Below are 20761 nucleotides of genomic sequence, written 5' to 3'. Positions count from 1 at the left end.
TTGAGCCCTGGTCAAAAGTAGAGTACTACGTATAAAATAGGGTGTCATTTGGGATGAAGGCAAGGAGAAAGTTGGCTAATGAGCTGCCTGAATCAACCCCCGCCACAAACAAGAAGACCCTCTTCCCCAGGTGCTCAGGAAACCACTTCCTCTGGACATGCCCAGAAGCCAGCGATTCAACAACAAGCACAAATTGATACAATTAACCGGGAGGAATGACAGTGTTAGGAAGGAGGGACGGATGCAGGGTAAGCACATTTAGCTGCAGAGCTACATAAGCAAGGAGAGACATTTCCGAGCTGCTTGTGCAGTCTGGTGCGGAAAGGTTACACTCTGGATGCAGTATGGTCTAGAAGGCAAAACACTGTGGATGAGAATTGCTTTACTGTGACCACAGATGTGTACAGAGGAGTTGATGACCCCACCTGCTGTACATTTGAGAGTCAATCTGTGAGAGTAATGAAACATTCTGTTTGAAAAAAAAAAATGTGACAAAACAGGCCAATTAAATGCTTGGAATTATTTGGCCTCGTCCTAAAGACGTTCTCAGGACATAGGGGAAAGGCGTCCAAACTTCATCAAGTAAAAACGTACCCCGCACAGTCCTGATCTGCACACGAGATCATGGAAGAGGCTCCGCGGAATCAGGATAATCTGAACTCGGCAAAGTACAGCAAAGTACAGTATAAACGAATCATGTATGAATGAATAGAGAACTGCAAATGTGCTTGAGAGTGTGGGAAACATAAATATTCAGAATCACACATAGTGGAAGAATCATCTCAACGTTGTGTGCAACTTTATTTTTGGTTGTCTCAAACAAGGTTGTAAAAATACTGTACATAGGATTACAGCTGACACAAGCCAAGACAAAACATTGCAACTGCACACCATAAAGTAGCCTTCCGAAGCCTTTTTGTATTGTCTGAGAGCTTGCACTGTCATAACAGTGACTTTGTAATTGATATTTTCATACGATTTTCAATGAGATATGATATGAAAACGCAGACCTCGTGAGGACTGTAAAAACAAACTGACACAACAGGACTGAACTTTTGGACTTTTGCTCAGTCCAGCATTTGCTCTCCCTACCACAAACCATCACAAACAAAACTCTGAGGGCAGTTGAGTTGCGTTTCACATAATTGCTCAGGCAGAAAATGTCCATTACAGTCTGTTATCCTTGGCAGAGGGGAGTAGAACTTTAAACCATGAAAGAGGAGCCAGTGTGGGAAGTTAAAATGGTATTGTCATTAACGCCTCAACAGGGCCATCCTTCACTGAGGGGGCTGCAAATTTAGACAATAAGGTCTATTCTGGCTGTGTTGCAGACGGCATCGTAAAAAAGAGAGAGGCCCTTCTCCGCAAACACCAAAAGCAAACACACAAACACTGCCGACCTTCAGAGTCCACCATCCATCTTTTCTCTACTCAATCGTCTGTTGCTCCAATACAGGACGAAGGTGACTCGTTCGAGCGCGGTGGTGACGTTTTCACAGCGTTATGTGACCACAGACTGTGACATATTCATATATTCATTTGTTTACATTTCGCATTCCTTTGTGGTTTATTTTCCCGCTCCTGGAATCCGTTTGCCTAGCCAATCACCTCACGGTTTGGGTACATTGACTTGAGGCTGCCAGCTCCATTTGTTTGCCTCAAGGCAGATTGGCTAACCTTTTGAAATGTTTAAGGGCAGTAATAGCAGACCTCAGTTCAGCTCTACTCCACAACTTGCTGGGTAACTCGAGGCTTGCCCTTCCTATACACAGATGTTCCCTCTCCCTGGAAATGCACCCCTCTTCTTCTTGCTTCCCTGGAAGTTGGCAAAGCAGGGTCTGAAATGTTTCCAAACTGAGCCGCAGCACTTCTGTGCGCAGCTGTGCACAACCATTTGTCAAATCTTGTCTTCAAGTGGCTGAAACAGATTGTAAGAATTTGCTTATGATTACAAGCCTGAAGTATTATTGGGATTGGAGTGAATGCAACAGTTGACTGTGAGTTTTAGCTATCAACAATGAGAAGGGTCTAGCTATCATATAATCATGTATTATCACGTAATAATTGATGACTTAAATACTGATGAAGATAGTGATTGAGAAAGTCCACTCTCAGCAGATCTTAATACAATGACAATCACATTTTAGAATATAATAAAAACTGTGTTCAGTTATTCCAGCAACCACAGTCCACAATACCTATTAGGTATGATTCTAACCTGTATATGTTGAGGTGTCCTGTAGACAATCACAGTGATTTATCAAGTGTGTGTTACTAGTGTCCCAGTGAAACGGATCTAATTAGCTAATGACGCTCGTTAAGGCATTTATGGGTTATGATCTTCACACTGTTTGTGAGACTCCAGAGCTTGACTTGAGCCTGAGTTCCCCACTCCCTAGCACAGCCAATCATAAGCCTGAGTCCTCCAGCTTCGCCAATTATAGGCCAACTACAGCGCCAAAAGGTCCCTCACCTTAGAGACATATTAAATGTGTTTGTTTGGGGCTGCACTCAAAAACATTTACAAACCACAGTCCAGACCCATGCAGTAGGGTCAAACACATTAGTCTGTAGAAATAACACATTATTTTCCGCTAATCAAGTTGTTCTTTTTTTTTCTCTGTCTCCCACTCGTAGTATCTGAACGGCTTTGGCCTCAATAGTAAATATGTCAGCAGTTTTAATTTGAACTTTTCAACTCCAGATTTACAACAGCGATTTCACCACTCTGTGTACTGCAGCCAAACTTTATCATGCTCTGCTTGCTCTACAAGGAGCATTTCAATTTATTTGGCCTTTCTTGCTATTTGTTTTTACTTAATCAGAATGGGGGGGGTTTTGGGAAATGTTCTATTGGATGGTGAGACAGACGATTGCAGAATGTCAGCTGAAGTAATGGGTCATGTTATTTGACGGGTTATCAAGCCAGAACCCAGCGTGTTATTCTGGTCAAGCTGTTATTCATCGAATAGATTAATAATTGGTGGATAAAATATGGAAAATGAAAGATTGCATGGGGTCTTCTGCTGGTCACGTCAATCATCTAGAATTGTCCATTATATGGAATGGAAAAAAAATAAGCAAAACAAACAAAACAATGAAACATCTATGCAAAACAAGAACATTATTTATTTACTGTGTCATGATTTTTTTCTACATAATTTCTGACACATTTACATTTGATAAAGTCAATGGGTTGTTTTTTTTTAATGCTGGTCAAGACCAGATCCTGAATGGAGTTGACTTTGTGGCCCATTCGCAGCTGCTTCATGCATAATAAAAAATGCTTTGCACTGGATCATCTCATAAATATACACAAAGCTTAGGGTTGAACAGGATACAGAGAAAACGGACTGACTGAGCGGGTGAGGGACGCAAATTATACCGTTCAATGGAAGTTTATCCACTCTATATCATTATACTTCCAGGTCAGCCAGGTCATGAAATGATGAGGAGGATATGCACTACACGGTCCCATTTGATTTAATGTGCATCTTATGAAGGTTTCATCTTGATGGCAAGACGGCGCCGACAGACATGGCGGCTCTAGCTCCTAAGCAACTTTTCACAAGCATTTCGCTACACCCGCAATAACATCTGCTAAATATGTATATGTGACCAATAAAATTTGATTTGAAAATTTGATTTGATTTAATGCATTCATATAGGCTTCATAAGCACTGCATAAACGGGCCACAAATCATCTTTAACTGTATTTCATACTCTATAAATGTGAACAAATAAATTGATGGTAATGTCAGACAGTTATGCCACATTATGAATATTCATAGAGCATGATATACGGTTATAGATGATTTGTAAAGCATCTACACTACGTCGTTTTATGAAGCCTTCATAAGATCCACTTAAACAAAAGCAGGACCTACTATACTGTAGTAAAGGTACTGCAGAGTAAGATCAAAACAGTGTTAGAGAAGGAGTATAACTCAGTACCCTTCCATGTAACACACACCTCCCCTTAAACCCCCCATCCCACTTCAATCTCTCTAGCCAAGTCTTGGACTCTGAACTCAGGGAGAATACCAATGACCCAGTGTCTATATGTTCAAGCCTTTGCCATCACTATCCAGCTGTTTTCTTCAGTTGTTTCCCCACAGACGAGGGGTAGCTCGCTACCGGATGACCCTCTGTCTACATTTAACTGTATAATGGGACAGGCAGAGGCAGACTGCCTTGCACAAGCTGAACTTTTTGACTCCAGAATAGCATTTCTGCCAATTGAACTCCTCTGCAGTGTTTCAGTCTGTGCCCCAAATGGCACCTTATTCCTTTTATAGTGCACTACTTTATACCAGTGCCCATAAGACTGGTCAAAAGTAGTGCACTAAATAGGGAATAAGGTTCCATTTGGGACGCCCCCTTACTCACCCCAGGTTTAAGGGATAAGGCTTTTGCTTCTAACTCAAATGGTAATGGACATAAATATCTCGGGTATTTTCCATGAAGGGTAAAGGTCCACTAAATGCATTTATGTCCCTCTTCCTGCCTCAGCCAAATGTTACATCGCGTAGATATTTGGAGAATATAATTCGGACGCATTTTCGGTGAGGGTCTTAAGAGTGCCTGGTAAGCATTGACAGGACTTATAGCTTGGGAAAACTGATCAACTTAGGAACTAAATGTAATGCGTGTGAGAAGCAGAACAAATTCTCCTAATAAATATTGATTAAAACCAGAATATTCTAGAGTAGTTAGATTCATTTCTAAGTGCTTCTCCTTTTGCTCTATTATGTATATAATATTTGATGCAGGCCTGAGTAGAATGTAAATGATTCCATAAAAAGCTTGGTTCAACAAAGAGATTGGTAATGAATTCAGATAACCTCAAATAAACGTCTGAGAAGTAAAAAGAAAATCATGTATCGTACAAATCTATGAGAGAGATGAAAGAGAAAAAAACAATGGATTGTCTTAATAGGTGGCTCTAATTAGTGTGTTTGCTAAAAGGGCTTTGATTTTATAACAAGTTCTTACATTTGTGATTCGCACAAAAATGGTTCAACTTTTCTTTTTACTTTGCCCTATTCCTTGTAATAGTTTTTCCTAAACCTTGTAATAGTTTTTACTAAACTTTGTCCATCTTCTTTTTCTCTATATGCGTCACTGTAACACTGTCAACTGTCACGTTCTTTGCCTGTTTTGATTTAGCGTGTCATTCTAACCAGATTTGTGACACAAATTGGGATATTACCACAATGACCACAAGGGTAAAACGTCTCGTTCTCCAAACACTGACGGGTATCGCCTCCACACTTGTTTTCCTTTTTCTTCATTCATTCCTTTATTTGACAGACCTCAGACCTGCTAAACACATTTCTAAATGACAGTTACTGCTTCTCCCCTCAAAGGGATGTTGAGTTGTGGATTTTCCTTGCCTAATGTGGGATCCCTGGCAGTGCAATGGAACATAGAGAGGGGTGGCCCCTGGGGGACAATGGTGGTTGTGTGGGGGACGGCAGAGTGGGGGTCGGGAATCAAAATGCAGATGACATTAGCAGTCAGCAGATTGATACAGGACCATTGATTCCCCTTTCCCCTGGACATGATCTGAATTGCAAATGGCGGCAGTGTTCAGTGGCCTTTCTGGAGTCAGCAGACATACTGAGGAGGGGAGAGCGTTCCCACAGCACTGGCCCTCCTTCTCCCCTTCTATGACCTCTCTCCTCCCCTCCTCCCTCTCCCCTACTCTCCACTCCTCCCCTAGATCTCACCACAGCTGCCGGTGCAGGCTCCCAGGGGCCAGGGCTATACTCCCCACCATTGGGGGCTCACAACAGGGCCATTGTTCACCCCGTCACTGAGGGAGGAGGATGGGAGGAGGCTACTGCAGCCAAGGTGTATTGTCCCCCCTGCAAGCCCATGAAAACTAATAAAGAGACCAATGGTAGTGGTACATATGAAGCCTATCCCCCCACTTAAAACCCAATTAAGGAGGCTGCTCCCCCCATGAGCATGATTTGCATCCTGCTTTCAGAGCTTTTAAATAAGTCAATAAGTTCAATTTGGCTTCCGTTGAGGTTAAACGCTACAGTTCAGAAATAGCCTCAGCAGCCTTTTAGGACCTAGGGCCTACGGGAAAAAGTTCTATCAATCCCTGTCTAATATCGAAGTCCAATGAGCTGATTTTATGCAAAGACCTTTGTGCTCTGTTTACTCACAACATTGGGTTAAGTGTAATAGAGTGCTGATGACTGATATATTCTGGAGAGGCCCAAATGCTGCCAGAAGGATTTTCCTGACTTTATCAATATTTATAGACAGAGGGAGAGAAAGAGAGAAGAGACAGAAAGAGAGATGGAGATGTCGAAAAGAGAGAGCGAGAGAGAAAGAGAGCGAGAGAGAGAAAGAGAGAGAGACAGAAAGACAGGACGGACAAGCAGACCGACAGACAGGCAGAGGGATACAGAGGAAATAGAGAAAGTTCATGGACTAGACTCTTCTGAGATTGTTTGTCCCAGTAAATGCAGTTCCATCATGACACAGAGACAGTGGATAGTGATGCAAATAGTCTTCAGCACACCCACTGAGCGCATCCTCCACCTACCAATTATACACACACACACACACACACCGAGCGTGTCCTCCACACCCGCCAATTATAAGCACTCATGTTACTACCGGCCACCTCTCAGCAATTAGCCCCCTCCATCTCAGACTGTTGAGCCGCATTAGCGCCACCCTGGAAAAGTTAGCATTGCAAATGAAATGAAGACCTGCATTTCCAGAGGTGTCGTTTTAAATCACAGACTGCGTGAAGTGCACGCGTTCTCTCTCCCTATCTTTTAAACATGCTTGTAGTGAGAGTGGCTTGGTATATTTTTTCTCAAAGAGTTGTTTATTATTCAAGGTGCGGGCAGACTAGACGTACTGGGGGGAGTAAAAAGAAAAGGCCAGACGCTCATGTCCCAGAAATGCTAAAGGAATGCTATTGTGATGTTTGGCCTTTGTCCTCATCATAATTTGATACATTTTAAAGCCGCTCTCCCCCGTATACTATAGTGAATCACCCTGTTTGCTCCCAGCTGTGTACAGTAATACAATCTGACATCGATAGGATTTTACTCCCATAGGAACTGGAACTGCAATGCGTTTCAAATAACTGACTGACTTGACTTCGAACATGGTTTTCAGGCATCAGATTCTTACTTATATCTCCGAACAATTTCCCAGAGTTTCTTAATGTGTCTGCGAGAGAAAATAGTACATTCCATTTCATTCGTGTCCAATATCTAAAAGAGCAATATTATAAAGTGTATAATAAAGTGTATTACAGGACTGGAACTTGTATAAAAACATTCAATCTACCCTTCAATGGTTGTCTTAACTACAATCACCCCATTCTATCATCACCCAATGACTTCTTTATTATAGTGAAGCATGGCTTTGAATTTAACTAGTCCAGGGCCCATATTCATGAAGCGACTCCGAGTAGTGAGTAGTGGGAGTGCAGACCTAGGATCAGTTTTTCCTTTTAGATCATAATGAGTACGATCATATGGACAGGGTTGACCTGATCCTAGATTAGCACTACTCTGAGACTCTTTATGAATACAGGCCATGGCTCGGGCCCTGCGGCCAGGCGGCAGTCGCCGTTGGTGTTTGCCATCCTAATCAGCCGCATTGTCTCCGAGACGACCCAACTCTGACCTGTGGCCAGCCATACTGAGACATCAAGGCAGCCGCAGCAGTCTCTGGCATGGCAGTGTTTGTCTATGGCACGGTACTGTTTGCAGTAAACACTGATCTAAATTCATTAACCCTCCCACAAACATTTTCCCAAGGTTTCTATCCAGGGCCTCCTGGTGCTAAACAAGTCGTTGTCTCAGCCTGGTGCAGATCCCTCTTGTTTGTGTGTGTGTGTGTGTGTGTGTGTCTGCGTCTGTGTGTTTGTGCATGTGTGCATGTGTGCATGTGTGTGTATGTATGTGTGTGTAATTGGAAGGCTACTGAAGATGGAGGAGAGAAAAATCAATACCAGACCTGCTCTGACAATTACAGCAGAGAGGTGCTTCAGATTTCACCTTTACTAACCCAGAGGTGTAAGGAAAGATTGTTAACTCAAGGTGAGAGGCTGATGTTATTTAAATTGCAGAGCAGGCTTATTTTTAGATAAAGAGAAATATGTTAGACGGATGAATGCTCGATCATTTTTGACTGTAGAGCCACTGGTAAGTACTTACATGAAATTATATGGAGGAGATTCAGAAATGTCTCCAAAATGGCATCCACATTTACTGTACATTTAGAACAGGGTGGGCTGGGTATAAGTGTCCAAAGTAAATATGGTAAATCGTACATCAGAACGTCTCCCCATTTGAAGCGATTGCATGATTTGCCAATCAGGTCAATTTGGGAGGAGCACATACAATACTACCTCCTTAACTACAAATCCAGCATAATTTCTTCCAGTATGGTCTCCTCCTGCTGATTTTAAGAGGATATACACTGAGTGTACAAGACATTAAGAAAACCTTCCTAATATTGAGTTGCACCCTTTTTTCCCCTCAGAATGGCCTCAATTCATCGGGTCATGGACAAGGCGTCGAAAGCGTTCCACAGGGATGCTGGCTCATGTTGACTCCAATGCTTCCCACTGTTGTGTTAAGTTGGCTGAATGTCCTTTGGGTGGTGGACCATTCTTGATACACACGGGAAACTGTTGAGCGTGAAAAACCCAGCGCGTTGCAGTTTCTGACACAACCAAACCGGTGTGCCTGGCACCTACTACCATACCCCGTTCAAAGGCACATAAATCGTTTGTCTTGTCCATTTATCCTCTGAATTGCACACATACACAATCCATGGCTCAATTGTCTCAAGGCTTAAAAATACTTATTTAACCTGTCTCCTCCCCTTCATCTACACTGGTTGAAGTGGATTTAACAGATGCCATCAATAAATGATCATAGCATTCACCTGGATTCACCTGCTCAGTCTATGACATGGAAAGAATAGTGTTTTGTACACAGTGTATATCTCCTTTGGCAAAACTTGATCCTTGTAACTGTGACTCCCTCTGACTGGGAGCCATACTGTTCATATTAGCAAGACTAAGGAGATGAGTGACTGATCGAGAGATTGAACAACAGAGAGGAAGTGAGAGAGAGAGATTGAACAACTGAACAAGAGAGAGAGAGAGAGTGGCGGCATGCGTCTTCCTAAGCCCAGCGAGCCCAGACAAAGTGCATTATGCCATATTATGCCATCTCACAGGGGCACCGTGGACTACACAGCTGTTAATGACAAGGACCCAACCTAGAGCCCTGGGGGAATAATGAGAGGGAGTCAGTAAAACGCTGCTTCCCCTTTAAGGCCTGTCAGAGGCTTTGACAGGAGTCATAAATTTAATCCCTGAACCTGCTGAGAGGCGAAGGAGCTGAGAGGAGCGGAGCAGCGGGAAAGCCTTTTCCTACTTCAAGAACCCTGCCTGCATGGCTGGATTCGGGACTTTGGGATAGCCTGCCAAAAAGCCTTTAAACCTGATGAAAAATTAATTTTGCACAGCTGCACCCCTCCCTGTGCACTGGGGAGTGGGGACGACGAGTGGGGGAAAGTGATACCTCCACAAACAAATCTGAAAAATAATGATGTATGCAGACTGAATGGCTTGCCGTGTAGGGAGGAAGCGTCTAAGAAATTAGAAATACCATTTCCCTCTCAATAACTTTGGAAAAGCAGTCCCAGGGCACTGCAGATGGGCGAAAACAATTTCTGTGTTTATTTTCATCCTTCTTTTAATTAATAGATAAACAGCAACTACAGTATATTTGTGTCCTTAGCTGGCTTCATTCTGCCTGGGGCATTGATGTTGTGTATATTTTGTCAATTGTCCCTGCCTTCTGCTCGAGTGTGTACCCTGTGGCACGGTGCGAGTCCTCTCTCTGGAGAGGCGGTTTGACATCAGTATGATGATGAGACATCTCTCCCTCCCTGAAACAGCGTGGTGCAGAGCAGAGGAAACTGATTTTATACAGCCGGCCGTGTGAAGAGTGGATTGGGGATTGCATAGCCGGGTTGGCCAGCAAGGGGCCCCTGAAGGGGGGGGGGGGGGGGGGGGGGGGGGGTTGTTTATGAATATATTTGTATTTGAGTTCTGCCATACTAAATGTCTCGGCCATGCTAATCGCTTGGTGCTCTGGCATCAGGAAATCTTCCAGTTTGAGGGCAAATCTCACAAGTCTTCTACGCTTTAGATTTCAGGAATATTTGAAGTTGTCACACCCCATCTATACAACTGAAATCCATTAAAAAGAAAGGCTGAATTTCGACACTCTAGTTGGCGTAACATGATAAGCTCATCAGAAGTATGTCATGCCCACCCCTGGTCAGAGCGAAGCCGCCCAGTTACCAGTTCATATCTGTCCCAATGATTTTCATCTTCTAGAAAGTTAATTAATTAAACAGCCATTTATTCCAGCAAAGAATTATGGATATGTTTTTTTCTTCTTTCTTGGCAGCCAACAAGGAACCGTAAAATCATTAAATAACAACTTTCTCTTGCTTGTATTTGTGTGGACATACCATACCCTGCATAAAAATTCTAATCTGAATAATGTATGTATCTTCTGTTACATTCTTTATAAGACTTTGGCACTCTGTCCATCCTCCTTCTGAGCTTTCAATCACAGGGCCCCTAGGGGGTTGTGGGATACCTTCTCTTTGAAGCCATCTGAGGAGAGAGGGATAGAAATATCAGGCTCAGACAGGAAGGGGAAATCAGCATGCATACACCATTATGAGAAATACACCATTGCATTCCACATAAATGGGTGACCACAATTTAAGGGCCAAATCGAGGTGTATTATGTAAAAGAAAAGCCATTATGAGAAATGAAAGACAAAACCCCACAGCCTCTGTCATCAAGGCTTCTTTTACATGAGGATTTTTCTCACACAACATTGTATAGCAACTTAACAGATGTGGAATAAAATAATTATTTTAATACACAGCAGAAGTGTTAAAAAAAAGGTAATTACTCTGTATCTACATTCCACAAATGCCTTTCATAATTCATAAAACTATATAGCTATAGTTATAGCTCACTTCAGGCACTGACAGAGATGGCCGCCTCGCTTCGCGTTCCTAGGAAACTATGCAGTATTTTTTTTTTTTACGTGTTATTTCTTACATTGGTACCCCAGGTAATCTTAGGTTTCATTACATACTGAATATAAAAGCGACGTCAACTCACCATCATTACGATCAGGAATGTGACTTTCCCGAAGCGGATCCTGTGTTCTGCCTTCCACCTAGGACAATGGATCGGATCCCAGCTGGCAACCCAAAACAACCCAAAACAACGACGTCGTAAAAGAGGCAAACGAAGCGGTCTTCTGGTAAGGCTCCGGAGACGGGCACATCGCGCACCGCTCCCTAGCATACTACTCGCCAATGTCCAGTCTCTTGACAACAAGGTTGATGAAATCTGTAACGTTCTTTGCTTCACAGAAACATGGCTCACTCGAGAGACTCTATCGGAGTCGTTGCAGCCAGCTGGTTTCTTCATGCATTGCGCCGACAGAAACAACCATCATACCGTAAAAATGGTTAACTTTGTTAAAGCAAGACCCCTGAACTCTCGTGTATTTTCTGCACTATGCAATGATATTGGCAGCGGTCATGTAACGCTTTTACAACATACAGAAGTGTGCTGGTTATCAAGGGACAAAGTATTGACATGTTTTTAAATTGAGAGACGAGCTTAAAGTTTTTCCCTTGTCTGACCGCTTGCATGATGACGAGTTTCTCACACGCCTGGCCTATCTGGGTGATGTTTTTTCTCGCCTGAATGATCTGAATCTAGGACTACAGGGACTGCTCTCCGCAACTATATTCAATGTGAGGGACAAAATTGAGGCTATGATTAAGAAGTTGGAGCTCTTCTCTGTCTGCATTAACAAGGACAACACACAGGTCTTTTTTGTGTGCAAATGAACTCAAGCTTACGGACAATGTCAAATGTGATATAGCGAAGCACCTGAGTGACTTGGGTGCGCAATTACCCAGGTACTTTCCCGAAACGGATGACACAAACAACTGGATTCGTTATCCCTTTCATGCCCTGCCTCCAGTCCACTTACCGATATCTGAACATGGGAGCCTCTTTGAAATTGCAACAAGCGGTTCTGCAACATTTTAATTTAATCAGAAGCCACTGGCACATTTCTGGATGGGGCTGCGCTCAGAGTATCCTGCCTTGGCAAATCTCGCTGTTAAGACACTGATGCCCTTTGCAACCACGTACCTATGTGAGAGTGGATTCTCGGCCCTCACTAGCATGAAAACTAAATACAGGCACAGACTGTGTGTGGAAAATGATTTAAGACTGAGACTCTCTCCAATGCAACCCAACATTGCAGAGTTATGTGCATCCTTTCAAACACACCCTTCTCATTAACCTGTGGTGAGTTTTTCGATGAACAAATAAGGTTTCATATGTAAGATTATTATTTGTGCTCTGGTCCTATAAGAGCTCTTTCTCACTTCCCACAAGCCGGGTTGTGTCAAAAACCTACACTCATTCTTATGTTTAATAAATGTATCGTTAGCGTGTGCGGCAGGCTCACAATGATGGTAAAAAACAACATTTGAGAGTATGCTGACCCTGGCTCTAGAAGGGGTATACAGCTGGAGGTTGAATGTTTGAAGGGGTACGGAACTATGAAAAGTTGGGAACCACTGGGAACCACTCTGGGAATGCAGAGTTGTTTCCTGTGGTGCTACTTAGAAACCTGGGTGTATTTCTGAGTCTTTTTCCCCTTTTTCTTTCTCTCTCTCCCCCTTTCTGACTTTCTCTTCTCCCCATCTCTTTCTCTTCTCCTCTCTCTCCTCCATGTCTCCCTGTTTATCTCTCTCGATCCTTCTCATTTTCCGCTAACTCTCCCTCTCCTTGGTGGGATGAGGAAGCCACAAGACAGGAGATAAGGCTGGGCCAAGAGCCTTCCTCCATACGCCTGACATTTCACCATGGCCCAAAATCTCTTCTGTGCTCTGGGTGTAAATTATGGAAATACACATGCATGCAAGCACACACAAATGCACACACGCCCTCAGGCATGCAAGGACGCACACACGGATGCAGGCAGGCACACACGCAGGCACGTGTGTGTGTGAGCGGTGGGGGGTAGCAGCAGAACTCATCCCTCCGCAATGTTAATCTCAGACTGATCTGATATTGTGCATGGAACATGCTGAAACAACATCTGCGTGTAACCTTGGTAATATCTTATCTGCACTTTGCCTTGAGTTTCTGTCACCTGTTCATCTGTCATGCTTCATGCCATGTGTGAAGAAAAATAGTCCATTCCACTCAACAACGCCTGTCTGTGTACATTCTGTCTGAACTAGTGTTAACATTCTGGGCAGACTTCTTTCAATGATTTAATCTCTGTGTCTCTGTGCTCTAGCTTGCATTTCCATGTGACGTTGCGATACTGCCAATTTAGGAACATGCTTTTAGAGTGAGTGCATTGTCTAATATGGTCAGCTTTACATGGTGTTCTGCTTCAAACTTTTAACGTGTTCATCTTCAATATTTTATTTGGACTTAGACATTTATATCTGTGTAATTACACATTCATTTCTGTAGTAAGATAATTGTAATACTGTTATAGAACTACCAACTCCATTGTATCGGTATATGGAGCAGAATGGTTAGCAGCACACAGTAGGTAGGCTATGTTAGCATTATATGGAGCCAAGAGGCCGGGACTCTCATCTTTATGGCAAACCCTCGGACTCAACCATCTGACAACTCTGGCTTGATGCTTCAAAACCCCTCACCTCACCACAAGTTGAAACAGGTAAGGTGTTGGTCTTTTATTCCACCCCGGATCAAACGGATCTCGATCAAACGTCAGAACTTCAAACCGGGTGTCATCTGCTGTCCAGTCGTAGGCTATTTGAAGTGAAGGATGTAATGATATCATACAGTAGATATAGTAGCCACACAAGCCATTATTCTTTGAGAATCCCTCCGCCCAGATCCAAATGCGCAAGACAAATAGCCTATGTCCGGATGGATGCACCTTCCCCTATAATGGATGGATGGCTCAAGTGAGTGTTGAGCTGATATGATTGAACAATGCAGAACAAATTGTTCAGATACAAATATCAGTTATTGGCATAGACCTGCATAGGCTATCAATACTTGCTTGGTTTTTGTAAGCATTGATATAATTGGAGAAATCAGAAAATTGCAGAACACTGCCCTGTCATTCCCTGATACTATGGGCAACTGTATATTAAGCACTCACACCTGTTTGTTTGCGAGTCTGAGGTAAACCACTAATATAAGTTTTACATGTCTAAAACAACCTTCTACGGGCAAGCTGGTTACACAGGAAATCAATCAATAAATTTTCCATCCCACTCATTCACTTCTGGACTTTATGACTGTCTGTTAAGGTTAAATAAAAACGAACACAATCTCTGGTTTTGTGGGCCAGCCCTAACCCTGGAGTGTAAGGGTTCACATTGGTCGGAGGGACAGAAACCAAGCTGTCTCTTTCTGAAGACCAATTTGCTGCAATGCTCCCAAAGGAAAGGGACTGGTGTTGATTTTGGCAATCTTTCCCATTCCCTACCAACAAATCCTGCCTTTTCTAGACCGGTTGGCTCTGAAACTCACAGGAGTGCTGGGAGAGAGGGAGAGGGAGAGGGAGAAAAAAAAGGAGGGAAAAGAATAAGAAAAACGGCCTCGGGCCGGAGTGAGATATTGTATACATGTGCACTGGAGCGAACGGTTTGAGGCCAGCTGCTTAAGGATTTTTCTGTGGAGTCAAGATTATCCACAGCCAATAGAGAGAAAGAACGAGAGTGAGAGAGTGAGAGAGAGAGAGAGAGAGAGAGAGAGAGAGCGAGAGAGAAGCTTGTCTACTTGCTTTTTCCTGTGCATCTCAATTCTGTCCGGGGTAACACTGAGACACTGTCAGAAGGGAATGGCTTTTTCTAAGACCCTTTAACTTATTATAGCTGAGAGTGGGGAGAGAGAGGCCTGGGAGAGACAGAGAGAGAGAGGGAGTCGTTCCATCTCTCTCTGGCTGCACGTAAGTGGCCATTCATACTGTAGGTCTTTCAAGTGCTATGGCTAAGACTCTCACACGGACTTCCTGGGCTGTGAATGGGTTACTGGCAAGCATGGCCTTCTCTTGGTTCTAAATCCCTTCTTAGCATTTCCTTTGTATTTCCTATATGCAATCTGGGCTAGAACACATCTATGACCTGCTGTCTGCTGGTCTGAGTAAATTGTGATGTAAATAATTTACATAGAATTATGTGTATGCCAATTTAAAGCACCTTTCCTAATCAATGCCATTGAGATTTTAAAAAAGTAATGACATTCTCACATTTGAAACTACACCTGACAACATGTAAGCACATGTGATATCAAGATCGTTCAAGTGAAATAAATGTGACAAAATGGGGATGAAACATTTCAATTTGATACCGTAACACTACACATGTGAGAACATTTGAGCACGTGAAAACCCAGGTATCAAATGAATATTTTACTTTGAAAGGCATAATTGACATACTGTATTATCTGACATATTTGACTATATATATATATATATATATATATATATATATATATATATATAAGGGCATGGTTAGGGTACACTACAGTGCTGTTACCTGGGGTTAAAAAAAAGGTACAAGGTATACTTCAAATGGACTCATATGAACTCACATGGTGCAGTTTGGTACACAGTGTGGTACACAGTAAAATCACTAGTGTTAAATTCGACTCCCATAGAGTTGTTTTAGCAACTGGCAGTGCCAAATGACCCCTAGCGTCAGTGCTGATAACTGGTGTTAATTGCTAAGGTATAACATATTACTCTATTAGTGTAGACATTTACTCAGTAAGTGTAAACATCATCACAACTCCGCCCATAAATTCAGTTTCTGCATTCAAATGTCTTATTTTCTTGACACTATTGTTGGATCAGTAGAATCCTAATTTGCTCCATGCAAAGGTGGCAAGATCATTGACCTGACACTTGAAAACCTTTGGATTGGAGGTCAACTTTTAATTTGTGATTGGAAATGAATGTACCGTTTTCATACATTTACAAGTCAGTCTGATTACGCTTACCATTATGATTGCAATTCTAATTGTAGGAGGTTGTTTTGATTTTTATCACAGCTTTTCTGACATTTGAGATCCCACTTACTAGTTTATCAGAGGCAAAGCTATATGATGGGTGTGGAACTGAAGTTGATGGGGATGTGTTTGACGACTTGGTGAAATGGCCAGATCCTTATGTTTTCAAGCTCACACTGAACAATGATGCTAAAGGTATGTGCTTAGTTACTTGTGGCATCACTTTCAATATAACCATACATTTGACATGCCTGTATTGTCATCTTTGTGTATTTCAGAATCTTCCCTGATGAGTCCTGTCTCTGCCAGTTCTGTGATGGGTGGTTTAGACCATGAGTTGGATGATACAATAATTTTGAGTGAGGATGGAAGCCCCACACGAAAGTATCAAAGAGCTGATGACGAAGCAAAAAAAATGTACATTTGTAATTCATTCTTCAATTCGCTTGCCATCAAATAGAAGTTTCACAGATTTTTATTTTATTTTTACAGGTAATAGAGAGCATACTGAGGAAAAAGCCTGGTGGAGAGGTTGTCATCAAGGAATACCCCAAAACGAACAGTCTGACTGACTGCACCAGACTAAATATGATCAACATTCTTTTTTAAGCGATGACAGAAACTCAGGGGTGAGTTTAAAGGAAGGATTCATAATGAAAATTGTTGAGCATTACTTGCTCCCATATCTGCTGAATGTTAAAAATGACTTGACTGTATCAGTATCTCAGTCACATAATTGGTTAGGCAACTGCTGACCATCCACTGTTATCGGTAGAAGATTTATCTTGTATCAAACTCGATGAGCATGATACTGCTTAAAAAATCACTCCTGATATTTAGCTGACTGGGGACCAAGGCTGCTTGTGGAGATTCTGATTGCCGCCTAAACATAGTATTATATTCTTGTCAGGACATCACAACGCGCAGTGTGAGAGAAACATTTGCACAAGGCATCGTCTCCTTGTTCCCATACCAGAAGGATCCCTACACACCGCAAATGGATATGTAAATATAAACTGATAAAGAGCATCTGCGTTTAATTAATCTGGTATGGTATCTGACAAAATGGGACTTGGCTATTTAAAAAAAAATTATATATAGATTGGTAACCATGTTCATTTTCTTAAGGAATGTTATTACGAGCCTAATAGTTGAGAAGGGTACCTCTCATATGGAATCAAAACCGTTCAGAGGAATTTGGCTTCATCTGAGAGACGGCCCACTCAACTATACTCTGCAGGGCGAACTACTGAGAGGGAGTCCAGTCCATCCACTTTGGTTACCCTGAGTGAAGACCAGTGCAGAGAGTTCATTTCTCTTACGTAGCATTTTTCTGATGAAGAAACAGTCAAACAGAAGATGAAATAGACCTTTGAGTACAGGAAGAAGATGACCCACGACCCGGGTAAATGCTCCACTATCCTAAGCCAAGGGCTTGGTAAGACTTACATTTTTTTTTTTTAAGTTGTATAAATTGCATTTAATCTCTAGATGCCAATTCAGGTTGGCCAGTAAATTTAAACAAAAACAACACTTTCGTAATAATAGTTAAATTAATGTGTGCTGGTGATTTACTCAAACTCTGTTTTGGAGGTTAAAGTGGAATGTTTTGTGAGAAGGAAATGTACTAATGTTTTGTTCCTTGTCTTATTTGTTTCAGATTGAACAGGACTTGGTGCTGCTGTTTGGAGAGGTGACATTCAAGCAAAAGATCATGACGCTGAGCAAAACCTTAAGCAAGGCCACTCAGGGAGCTGAACATCAGGAGCTGATCCAGATGGCAGAATCTGCAGTTGATGAGGTAGCTGGCACGAATGCTGACAGTTAGATGATCATCATTTATCATTTATATTTCAAATAACTCTGAAATGTTAATGTCACTGATGATGGAATTTACCATTTTAATCAGATCTCTTCTTTGTTTAGGATGGGACAGTGACCTTTCCTCATCCTTCTCCTGCTCCATTTGATTCCTTCTTCCTCACAAGGCCAGAAAAGACCAGACAAGAGGTCTGCATCCCAAGCCGAAGAGCATCTTGTGATATTCCAAAAGGTTTGTATTAGCCTTCTTATTCTTGGACAGTGCTGTAGCCGTTATGATGAACTAATGATGGTGTTTGTTTTTGTCGTCTTCAGGCAGGAACCAGTATCCCGGAGCACCTTGATGCGATTGACCAGAGCCGCCAACTATATCTTCTTGCAGTCGGGACCAGGAAGAGCAGCATCCATACTTACTTCATCATCCTGGACAAGCGAGCCTTGCCGTGCAAGAACGAGAGCTTCAATGAATTTTTCCAGACTCACTTTGGTTTTGGTACTGCTTACAATACAATACTGCGCAACATGTACACCTTCATACAGACAACTGTGTACAACATAGACATTGGGGAGGTTAAGGAGACACCAAGGGTTGTTGAGCTCAGAACTAGACTCCGGCGCTAATGCCAATTAAGTTATGATGATGTGTTTTGTTTGCCATGCTAGTCATGGAAGTACCAACTTGCTCGTGATGCATTTCAAGTTGATGCATGGAATGTGCCCTGGTAGAACTCTTAACTCAGATTGTTGCTGTGTATTTGGTACATTTTCAGGCTTTAGGAAGCACTATGACCTTAGCCAAGATACACCAAAATGACATGGCACATAATTGAGAAACGTTCATTCATTCAGTTAGGATAGACTAGCTATAGGTCCAGGAAAGATGTCAAGGCTCAATGACCTGAAAGAAGGCCATGATATTGCTGCCAAGTTGAATGTCTCAGTGCACACAGATGTTTTGTCAGTTAAGTGGGAAAAGCAGCATGGTACAAAATGTCATCGTGTTTTGGTCATACAGTTGAAGTCGGAAGTTTACATACACCTTAGCCAAACACATTTAAACTCAGTTTTCACAATTCCTGACATTTAATCTTAGTAAAAATTCCCTGTCTTAGGTCAAATAGGATCACCACTTTATTTTAAGAATGTGAAATGTCAGAATAATAGTAGAGAGAATTATTAATTTCAGCTTTTATTTCTTTCATCACATTCCCAGTGGGTCAGAAGTTTACATACACTCAATTAGTATTTGGTAGGATTGCCTTATAATTGTTTAACTTGGGTCAAACGTTTTGGGTAGCCTTCCACAAGCTTCCCACAATAAGTCGGGTGAATTTTGGCCCATTCCTCCTGACAGAGCTGGTGTAATTGAGTCAGGTTTGTTGGCCTCCTTGCACAACGCGAAAAAACAAACAAAATAGCTTGGTTGGTTAAGAGCCGGCAGCCATCCCCTCCGGCTCCATCACTTAGAGATGTACAGATAGATGTGATTATGGACAGCGAGGAAGAAGTAGAAGAGACAAGTGTGGTGGGAAGATGTGTGTTGAGGAAGAATGGCATCAGACATGATAAAGAAGAATCTGAACCAGTAGGAGTGACATTTTTGGAGAAAGTGGACCCTTTCCTTTTGGCCCGATCCGTTTGTGGTTTCAGGTTGGGCGAGAAAGGAGTTGGGGGCAAATTAATCAGTGGACTTGTGATATTTGTTTATGTTTCTTTTGAACAGAGGGAGTAGACTCTCCATGTCACACTAATTGGGTCAAGATCTGTTTCTTGCTCTTCTGAACAGGGAACTATTGAAATGAGTGATTTCTGGGGTAACGTTAAGTGTGGAGGTGGATCAATTGAAGTTGAATATTCCTGGTGTTGTGACACCCGCCGTTTGATGCAACACAGACACATTGGAGTCATTATCAGTCCTTTTGAGATTTGAGTCAGAGTCTCTACCAGACAAAGTCATGTTAGGATATATCAGTTACCCTGTTAGAGCTTTGGTACAGAATCCATTGCGCTGTTTCAGGTGCAACATTTATGGTCATGTTGCAGCAGCGTGTAAGAGGGAGATTCCAAGATGTGGGAAGTGTGCAGGAGGGACAGAGGATTGTGTAGTTTCGGTTGATAAAGTTGTGTGTCACCTGTAGGGTGTACATTTTGCAGGGTATTGGAAATGTCCGGGGCGAGAGAGGCAGGTTGAAGTGGCCAGAGACAACATAGTGCAGAGGTTGTCGAGGCAGTGAAGAGAATGGAGGAGGATGGGTCAAGGGGAGGGATCCTTAGAGGATACCAGTGAGTGGTAGATTTGTGCCAGCTCAAAGGGATAGGGCAACGAGTGAGTTTTGCTTCAGTAAGGTTGGATTCTTAGTGTTCATAGCAATGGTTACAAATTGTATGTTGAAGGGTGGGGTCCTGTCCTCCCAGGCCATTGGCATGGCGCAGGAGCAGATATGGTCATAGTAGTGGAATGATGTAGTGGGTTTTCAATGAGTGTAGGTGGCTGATGCATTGAAGGACCTGGTTGTATGAGATTTTACTGCAGAAGAGTTAATGGGGTCTTGATAAAAAAAAAATTAGTGGTATATACTGTAGGTGTAGGGTTAGTTGGTGGTGTAATTCTTTACTTTTTGGAACAGGAGTAATGAAAATAATTGAATGTAGGTTGGCCGTGACAGGCCTCACACTTTAGTAGGTTAGCACGACTGGAGTTGGCTAGCGAGTTACACTGGCGCCTGCTAGATTGTTAGGCGCCACGCCTCACATTTGTAACTTGTTAGCGAACGTGTAACATCAGAAACTGTAAATAATTGTATTAGCTA

At 42.4% G+C, this 20761-nt stretch overlaps 1 pseudogene; it reads left to right on the top strand.

Annotated features, from left to right (window-relative positions):
• The first annotated feature begins 624 nt into the window (after positions 1-624).
• On the top strand, positions 625-19066 carry LOC149979531 (uncharacterized; annotated as a pseudogene).
• The last annotated feature ends 1695 nt before the right edge of the window (positions 19067-20761 follow it).

This window comes from Oncorhynchus mykiss, chromosome 11, assembly GCF_057628025.1.
Source record: "Oncorhynchus mykiss isolate SJ-2025 chromosome 11, ASM5762802v1, whole genome shotgun sequence".
NCBI lineage: Eukaryota > Metazoa > Chordata > Actinopteri > Salmoniformes > Salmonidae > Oncorhynchus > Oncorhynchus mykiss.
This window is presented reverse-complemented; position numbering and strand designations above follow the sequence as displayed.